A 9,211-nucleotide genomic window follows, 5' to 3' on the forward strand; every position below is an offset into this window, starting at 1 on the left:
TTACTCTAATAGGTGCAATTAAAACTAAAACAAGATTAAAACAATATTATGAACAAATTAGAGAGAACAAGCAATAAGCAAGCAAGATAATCGATGAAATGCAAAGGCCTATGGATGTGGATCCCCTTGAGGGGTTATCATGCAACATGGATGATGATCTAAAGATGCAAGGGTAAATTGGACCATGAGATTCCAAGATTAGAACAACCCCAATTTCTCGGCGATTGAACCCTAATCCCATACGAACATAGATAGGAATTTCTTCCAAAATCTACATTCCTACGATTGCATTAAGTATAAGGAAATCTCGCTTAGGAATAAACCTACTCTTCTTCGGATTAAACCTACATGGAGGGCTACCAAACACCCGATTTCTCGGCGTGATGATACAAGTATCCCCTTCTAATCCATTCATGACCTAATACATGCGAGCAAGTCACATCTACATGCATCATTCATAAAAGAGCTACGGATTTCTCCTTGGTGTAACACTTAGCATGAAAACAATGGATTAGATCTCAAAAATACCCAAGCATAGAATTAACAAGTAATCATCCAAAAATACATGATAAAAACCCCCCAAGGTTCACCAACACCCGGTGGCCTTGGGGGGTCTAGTATGTCATCATCTCATAACAAAGCATACAATCAAGCAAAAACATGAAACAAAGACATAGTATGACACTCCCTAGATGAAATGGTGAAGGATGAGGCGAGAATATGCCGAATGAGCGCTTCCCCGCCAAAGGAATGCCGAATGACGCTTCCTCTAGCCGCGGTTCTCCTTCCTTCAAGTCATGATCGATCTCCCCTTTGAATGATGTTGCCTTCTTGCCTTGAGAGCCTTGGACCTTGGGCTTGAATGATCTTCTAGCTTTCTTGCCCTTCTTCTCCTCCCACAAGGTCGCCCAAAATCTCCCAAATGATCTCCCAAAAAGTCGGCCAGACAAAAAGTCTCCTCTAATCAGCCCTAAAAGTGAGTATATATACCCCCGAGGGCATATGGGCCGTATAGGGGAGTCGTATGGGGGTCGTATAGCACTCAAAAACCCTAGATTCACGTTCCATACGGGGTGCATATGGCCTCCATACGGCCCCGTATATTGGGTAGTATGGAAATCTGGACAGAACACAAAATCAATCCACTTTACTGATTGCATACGGCCCCCATCTTGGGTAGTATGGGGTTAGTATGAAAATTCTGTTTTCTTCTCTTTTTGCCAAAATGATATCTTCTTGTTCTCCATGGCTTCCATATGCCCTACAAAGCAAATAATAGAGCGATTAACGCTGAAACGGGCATCAAACCTCACAAAATACATGCAAAGTGCATACGATACATATATGAAAACACCTACATTTGGACACTTATCAAACATCCCCACACTTAAGCGTTGCTCGTCCCCAAGCAAACAACTCATGAAAAAAACAAAGAGGCGAGAAGTGGCTAAATGCAATACCTCGGCTCAAGCAAATATAAGATTCCAAAAAGCAAAGGATAATGAAACATAGATGTTGAGTTATAGTCATTAAGCATAATAAAAATATCCTGTCTCACCCCTAATATGTATGTGCGTGTAAGTGAATCCTTTATCTCATTTGCCCTGATCCGGTCTAGCTCAAGGACTTCAATCGAGTCAGACTCTAGATGCTAATCACTCCACATACAAAGAATACTAAGTCTTAAACTACTAAGTGCTACTTCAATGGTCAAGTAAGATTCTTCTAATTCTATAGCTTGAAACTAAATCCTTTTTCTTTTCAAAACCTTTGGTAGGTACTCAAAAAGATCACTAGGGTTTTTTTATTTTCATCTCATTATTCAACATCCGAGTCCGACTAACGTAGAGCTGCATCAAAATCATTTTTGAAAATCTTTCGGAGGATGCACATCTCTGGTTAGGCACAAGAGCCACCCAACTACTCGATTCAGGTCTACATAGGCGCATTCATGCTTCATTAGCAGGAGGAATCTCGACATAGACTCATTTCACTTTCACTCTCACCCTAGATCACATCTTCGAGTACACTACATGCCACAAAAACTCGGATTAGCTCAACAAGACTTAGAAGTTCTTAAGAAAACATTGAAGGATAGAACTTAGTGTTCTAAGGCCAAGTACTCAAAGTAGTGTGTTAAGCATACAAGAGAGTTAGAGTAGTCACATTGGCTATTCCCAGGGCATCGACAAAAAATTCAGTACACAAGACAATACTATGGGGTGAAATAGGATTCAATAAAGCATAAAAACAAGTAACTCACATCCATTATTAGTCCAAGCTAAAAGAATCTTACAAGAATGAATAAAGCCATCATTGGTAACACTAGCATGTAAACAATGTTCCTAAAACATGAAATGCACCCATCCCCACACTTAGTGTTGTACATTGCCCTCAATGTACACTAATCATGAAAAACATGCAAGAAGGGCCAATGCAAATAATAATAGAGGAGGGTGAAAAACAAAACTTCCCTGGTTTATCTTGTGTTCGTCGTGAGGTGGGACTCGACAAAAGGTGTGGTGAGCAACACATGTCTCGTCCGACCTCCATTAAAAACTACGAAAGCTCACAAAATTCCCTCAATGCCCTGCAAGGCAAAAAGGGGGCATCATCATTCCATAAAGATTTTAAAAAAATATAAGCACAAGGAAAAAACTAGGGAGTAGTCAACAAAACACAAAGATGAAAATAACATAGAGTTCGACAACACAAGTCGGTAGGGCAGAACCAAGCCAACTCAACAAAATACAACAAAAATACAAAACAAAGCAAACTAAAGTAAATGCTAGGTGTCCATGCTCATCCTTGTCCTTAGAATTAAGTCTCTCATAACAAAATGACATCTTGTTCCATGTGGTCACCCCGTGTGGTGTAAATATCACTTCATGGTTTCTTGTTAATTTCTTCATCCCCAAAAATTCCTACAAACCATGAAAAAAACTCAATCAAGCATAGAGGAATCCAATATGATTCAAAAATGTAGTGTAAGAGATGAAGAAACAATGAAAATTATGATGTATAGTGTCCATACGGCCGTATGGGGGGCCGTATGAGTTCTTGTTCATTTCGACGAGAACCTCCCCAAAAAAACATGAAAAATCGAAAAATTGTTTTTACATAAATTTCAAGGGAGACTTCATCCATAATAATCACACCATCCAAAACCAAGCAAAATGCTAAAGAAACTCCACATAAAAGCTCCAAGAATGCCCAAGAAATGAAAAGAGATAAAAACTAGGGCATTGAAAAAAAGCATACCGACGTAAATCTTGAGAAAAACAAGCATTTAAACTCGAGGGAAAAACTACTAGATCGACGTCTCAAATGGATGAGGAGAAGATTTAGGAAGAAAAATGAGGAGATTTCGGCCAAGAAATGAGTGAGAAAAGAAGAGAAAAAAAGTCGGTGGAGAAAAGAGAGAAAAGAAGAGAATGGAAGAAGGAGAAGAGAGAGAAGAGAGATGAGGGTTAAATGGGCAAGAACCGGGCCATACGGCCCCCATACGGCCCGTATGGGGGCCGTATGGCATGAAAAGCTTCTCGGGCATTCTGGATGGCATCCCAGACGGCCCAGTATGGGGGCCGTATGGGGGGCCGTCTGAGATGGCACAGAGCCTCGGAATTGCTCTGTGTTCATCTCAGACGACCTCCATACGGTCTAGTAAGGTCGTAAACCTTTTTAAACTCACTCAAAAACTTCGAAAACCTGCTCCAAATGATGTAAACATGGTATGGCAAGGTCGAAAGGCTTCTCCAAAAAAATGAATGAAATGAATAAAAGCGACGATCTAGTGCATGGATTAACACCTAAACATGAGTTTCTCAAGAAGTTGCACAAATATACCACAATTAAAACGATAGAGCATTGTGCCAAGTGTGTGAGCATGAACTTATTCAAAAACAAACAAGTCTAAGAAATACGAGAATTGAAATGAACTAAGAACTAAAAATACGGAAAAAAATGCAAAGCAAAAGCCACCCGAACGCTTGGGTTGCCTCCCAAGAAGCGCTTGTTTAACGTCCACGAGCCCTGACGTACCTCATTCCTTACCTCATGGGGGCTCAAAGAGTTTGATGCCATCCCCAGTTTCCTTTGTAGCATTGTTTTGTCCCGGCAAATTCATTGATAACATTGAAAAGACCTCAAATTGTTCATGAGTAGAGAGGGTGAAAAAAATTTTACCTTTCCTCCATGAGAAGTAGGGTGATGAGGTTTGTTACCTTTCTTCTTTCTCCCATGAATCTCCCTCCACATCTTCTTGACAAATGACTCTTTTTTTTCTTTTTCCTTAGCATGAGTGCAGGGGCACCCTCTCTTTTTAGTTGCTTCAAATTATGAATTTGAGGGTGTTGGTGAGAGCTCTCCTTGTTCTTCATTCTCCAACTCTCCCAAGTATTCATCCAAGGGATTTATAGAGAGCACCTCCTGCACACAATTAGAAATCAATCTATCAGTTTCATCAACAAAGTAAAGTGTGTCATCATGATCTAAAGAATGTTTCATGGCGGCCGGCAAAGTGTACACCACTTCCTCATCTCCGACTCTTAATGTTAACTTTCCTCCTTTTTAAGTCAATCAAGGCACCGAGGTCTTTGAGGAATGTCGACCAAGAATCGAGTGGTATCTCCACGTCTTCATCTATGTCCATGATGACGAAATCCACAGGGAAAAAAACAAATTTGTCCACTCGGACAATTACATCTTCAACAATCCCACGAGGCTTTCTTGTTGATCGATCCGCCAATTGTAAGGTCATCCTCGTGGGCCTCAACTCATCCAAACCAAGTTTCAAATACATGGTGTATGGCATGAGCGTTTATGCTAGCCCCGAATCCGCTAGAGCATTTTTCTTGGATTCCACCTTCAAGCAAGCACGGGATAATGAAGCTTCCCGGATCTTTCAACTTTTGTGGGAGCTTCTTTTCGAGAATGGCCGAGCAATTCCCCGTAAGTGCAACTGTGCCCTCTTCCTCCAACTTTCTCTTGTTCGTGAGGAGCTCTTTTAAAAACTTGGCATATTTTGGCATTTGAGTCAACGCTTCAACTATCGGGATGTTCAAATGGAGTTGTTTGAAGATGCTCATGAATTTTCTGAAGTGAACATCCTCCTTCTCATGCTTCAATCTGGTTGGATAAGGGATTGGAGGCTTATACTCGGATGATTTTGTTGGTCCTTGTTGTTGGAAATTGTCATTTCTTCCCTGATTTTTGTCTTCACTGTTTTCTTCAACTAGCTTGGGGTCTTCCCCGGAGGCTACCCCACTTTTCTTGACACTTGGGTCAACTTCGACCCTTGTCTCCACTTGTTTCCCACTTCTAAGAGCAATGGCCTTTAAGTGCTCCCTTGGATTTTCTTCCGTGTTACTCGGAAGACACCCTAGGGGAAGTTCAGAATTTGCCTTCATGAGTTCCCCTACTCGATGCTCAAGTGACTTCACCGAAGCTTGGAGGTTTCTCAAAATAGAACCTATCTCACTAAAAGCTGTTCGGCGTCTTTGAGTGAGTTGAGCATTCACCTTGCCAAATTGTGCATCCATGCTACTAGTTAGATTATTGAACACGTCATTTGTCTCGAGCATGAACTTGGCAAGGACCTCTTCGATGAAAAACTTCCTCTCAAAGGCCGGTTGTTGAAGTTGAGATCCTTGAGATAGTGCACCTCTTTGTTGTTGTTGGCCTTGGTTCCATGAAAAAAATTTGGGTGGTTCTTCCACCCCGGATTGTATGTTGAGCTATATGGGTTCCCTTGATTTTCGTTGCCCCCAATGTAGTCAACATTCTCAATGCAAAGCAACGAGGAGGCTGGCAATTGGACATTGGGCTGCATCGTGCCCACCACCGCAAGTACTACAACTTTCAGCACCGATTCGGACCTCGAACTATCGCCCATAAGAAGATCAATCTTTCGAGTCAACACGTCAACCTTTGCGGCTAAGGCATTATCACTACTTACTTCATAAAAGCCCAGCAGTCTTTTTGTGAAGATCCCTCTTGAGGCCCAATGTGATTCATTGCTTGCCATTGACTCAAGTAATTGCTCGGCCTCATCGGGGATACTTGTTGCTAAAGGGAACCCACCCTGCCATGGCATCGATGAGTTGGCGAGTAGCATAATTTAGCCCATTGTAAATGATTTGTACTCGCATCCATGAAGCAAAAACCATGGTGGGGGGCACCTTCTAAGGAGATCCTTGAATCTCTCATAAGCTTCAAACAATGTCTCGGACTCCCCTTGTTTAAAGGCTGAAATTTCTTGCCTCAACTCGCCGCTTTGCTTGGCGGAAAATATCTTCCAAGGAACTTTCTCCACCATGTCCTTCCATGTTTTAATAGATCCCGGAGACAATGAGGTAAGCCAACGATAAGCTCCATCTCTCAAACTGAATGGAAATAGTCTCAAACGGATAGCATCGTCCGACACCCCATTGATCTTGAATGTAGAGCAAATTTGGAGGAACCGGGAAAGATGGTCATGCACATCCTCATGGGCAAGACCATTGAATTGGACTGAATTTTTGGATCATGCCGATTGTACTTGCTTTTAATTTCAAAAGTTGTTTGATGCCACGGATGGTGCTTGAACACTGAAACTCATCACCCGTGAATTGGGGTCTCTCATATTTGGATAAAGTGCGTCGCTCTTGGCCATGATTGTAGACACTCTATCCTCAATTTCGATGTTTCTGTGTACTCGACCCTTCACCAACTTCTCTCAATCTCCGATGCAAAGTTCTTTCAATTTCACTATCCGAGTGTAATCAAAGGCGATGGATTTCGAGCGTGTCATGCACGATGACCTTGCACAAACCAAGAAAAAAATGATAGAGAGTTAAGATCGAAGGGAAAAAGAAAAAAATAACGATACAAAAATGAGTAAAGAATGAAATGGCTAGAGTAATAATCTAAAAGTTTCCTAGAATTCCTTAATAGTCCCCGGCAACGGCGCCAAAAACTTGATTGCTTCCCCGCAAGTGTACGGGATCGCCAAGTAATACGTCGTGTGAAGACACGAGGATCGTATTCCACGGGGCTAAGGATCTCCTATTACTCCTTCTCGAGCTATTATCTAGCCTAAGATCTCAAGTGATGGGTTTTTACTCTAATAGGTGCAAATTAAAAACTAAAAACAAGATTAAAACAATATTATGAACAAATTAGAGAGAACAAGCAATAAGCAAGCAAGATAATCGATGAAATGCAAAGGCCTATGGATGTGGATCCCCTTGAGGGGTTATCATGCAACATGGATGATGATCTAAAGATGCAAGGGTAAATTGGACCATGAGATTCCAAGATTAGAACAACCCCAATTTCTCGGCGATTGAACCCTAATCCCATACGAACATAGATAGGAATTTCTTCCAAAATCTACATTCCTACGATTGCATTAAGTACAAGGAAATCTCGCTTAGGAATAAACCTACTCTTCTTCGGATTAAACCTACATGGAGGGCTACCAAACACCCGATTTCTCGGCGTGATGATACAAGTATCCCCTTCTAATCCATTCATGACCTAATACATGCGAGCAAGTCACATCTACATGCATCATTCATAAAAGAGCTACGGATTTCTCCTTGGTGTAACACTTAGCATGAAAACAATGGATTAGATCTCAAAAATACCCAAGCATAGAATTAACAAGTAATCATCCAAAATACATGATAAAACCCCCCAAGGTTCACCAACACCCGGTGGCCTTGGGGGTCTAGTGTCATCATCTCATAACAAAGCATACAATCAAGCAAAACATGAAACAAAGACATAGTATGACACTCCCTAGATGAAATGGTGAATGATGAGGCGAGAATATGCTGAATGACGCTTCCCCGCCAAAGGAATGCCGAATGACGCTTCCTCTAGCCAGCGGTTCTCCTTCCTTCAAGTCGTGATCGATCTCCCCTTTGAATGATGTTGCCTTCTTGCCTTGAGAGCCTTGGACCTTGGGCTTGAATGATCTTCTAGCTTTCTTGCCCTTCTTCTCCTCCCCAAGGTCGCCCAAAATCTCTCAAATGATCTCCCAAAAGTCGGCCAGCAAAAAAGTCTCCTCTAATCAGCCCTAAAAGTGAGTATATATACCCCACGAGGCATACGGGCCGTATAGGGGTCGTATGGGGGTCGTATAGCACTCAGAAACCCTAGATTCGCGTTCCATACGGGGTGTATACGGCCTCCATACGGCCCCGTATACTGGGTAGTATGGAAATCTGGACAGAACACCAAATCAATCCATTGCCCTACGATGCATACGGCCCCATCTTGGGTAGTATGGGGGTAGTATGAAATTCTGCTTTTCTTCTCTTTTTGTCAAAATGATATCTTCTTGTTCTCCATGGCTTCCATATGCCCTACAAAGCAAATAATAGACGATTAACCGCGAAACGGGCATCAAACCTCACAAAATACATGCAAAGTGCATACGATACATATATGAAAACACCTACATTTGGACACTTATCAGATGTGTATCTCCTACTGCAGCATCAAGTAACTACTTCATGCTTGGGTTTAACCTGCTATAAAACGTCTGAATGATCATCCACTCGGGGAACCCATGTTGAGGACATTTCCACAGAAGCTCCTTGAACTTATCCCATGTCTCAAAAAAGAGACTCCAATTCCATTAGCACAAAAGATGATATCTCATTCCTAAGCTTTGTGAATTTTCCAGGAGGGAAATATTGGGCAAGAAAAGCTTCTACCATCTCCTCCCATGTAGTGATCGATGCTCTAGGTAATGAATGTAGCCATTCCTTCACTTTCCCTTTCAAGGAAAATGGGAAGGCTCTCAACTTGATAGCATTATCCATAATACCATTGATCTTGAGCATGTCGGCCAAACCATTAAACTGTGCTAACTGCTGTAACATCTGGATGAAGCCTGGCTTGATCTTAAAATTTTGAGCTGTAATTCATGGCCGCACAATACTAAACTGTGTGCCAAGAACTGTAGGTCTAGCATAATCTGAACGTTCCCTCTACTGCTTATTTTGTTTTTCCATATTATTTGACCCTTCAACTTCTATTTTAGTTTGATTAGACTATTCTTACACAGGTTCTTTTCCCCTTCTATGAATTTTCCTTCAAATGTCAGGATCTCCTTCAACCAATGTCGAAAGGTTTCCTCGGGTCATAACCTGGAGCTGGAACCAAAGAAATATAAACAAATCAGAATGATCGAAGAATAAGAAAGTGTGAAATAGAACAA

The 9,211-nt window shown here is 41.6% G+C and overlaps 1 non-coding gene across 1 annotated transcript; it reads left to right on the top strand.

Annotated features, from left to right (window-relative positions):
- Positions 1-8,552: 8,552 nt before the first annotated feature.
- On the top strand, positions 8,553-8,660 carry LOC120250786. The gene has a single exon (XR_005533123.1). It is a non-coding gene; the product is annotated as a small nucleolar RNA R71 (small nucleolar RNA).
- The last annotated feature ends 551 nt before the right edge of the window (positions 8,661-9,211 follow it).

The sequence above is a fragment of the Dioscorea cayenensis genome, chromosome 19, assembly GCF_009730915.1.
Source record: "Dioscorea cayenensis subsp. rotundata cultivar TDr96_F1 chromosome 19, TDr96_F1_v2_PseudoChromosome.rev07_lg8_w22 25.fasta, whole genome shotgun sequence".
Taxonomy (NCBI): Eukaryota; Viridiplantae; Streptophyta; class Magnoliopsida; order Dioscoreales; family Dioscoreaceae; genus Dioscorea; species Dioscorea cayenensis.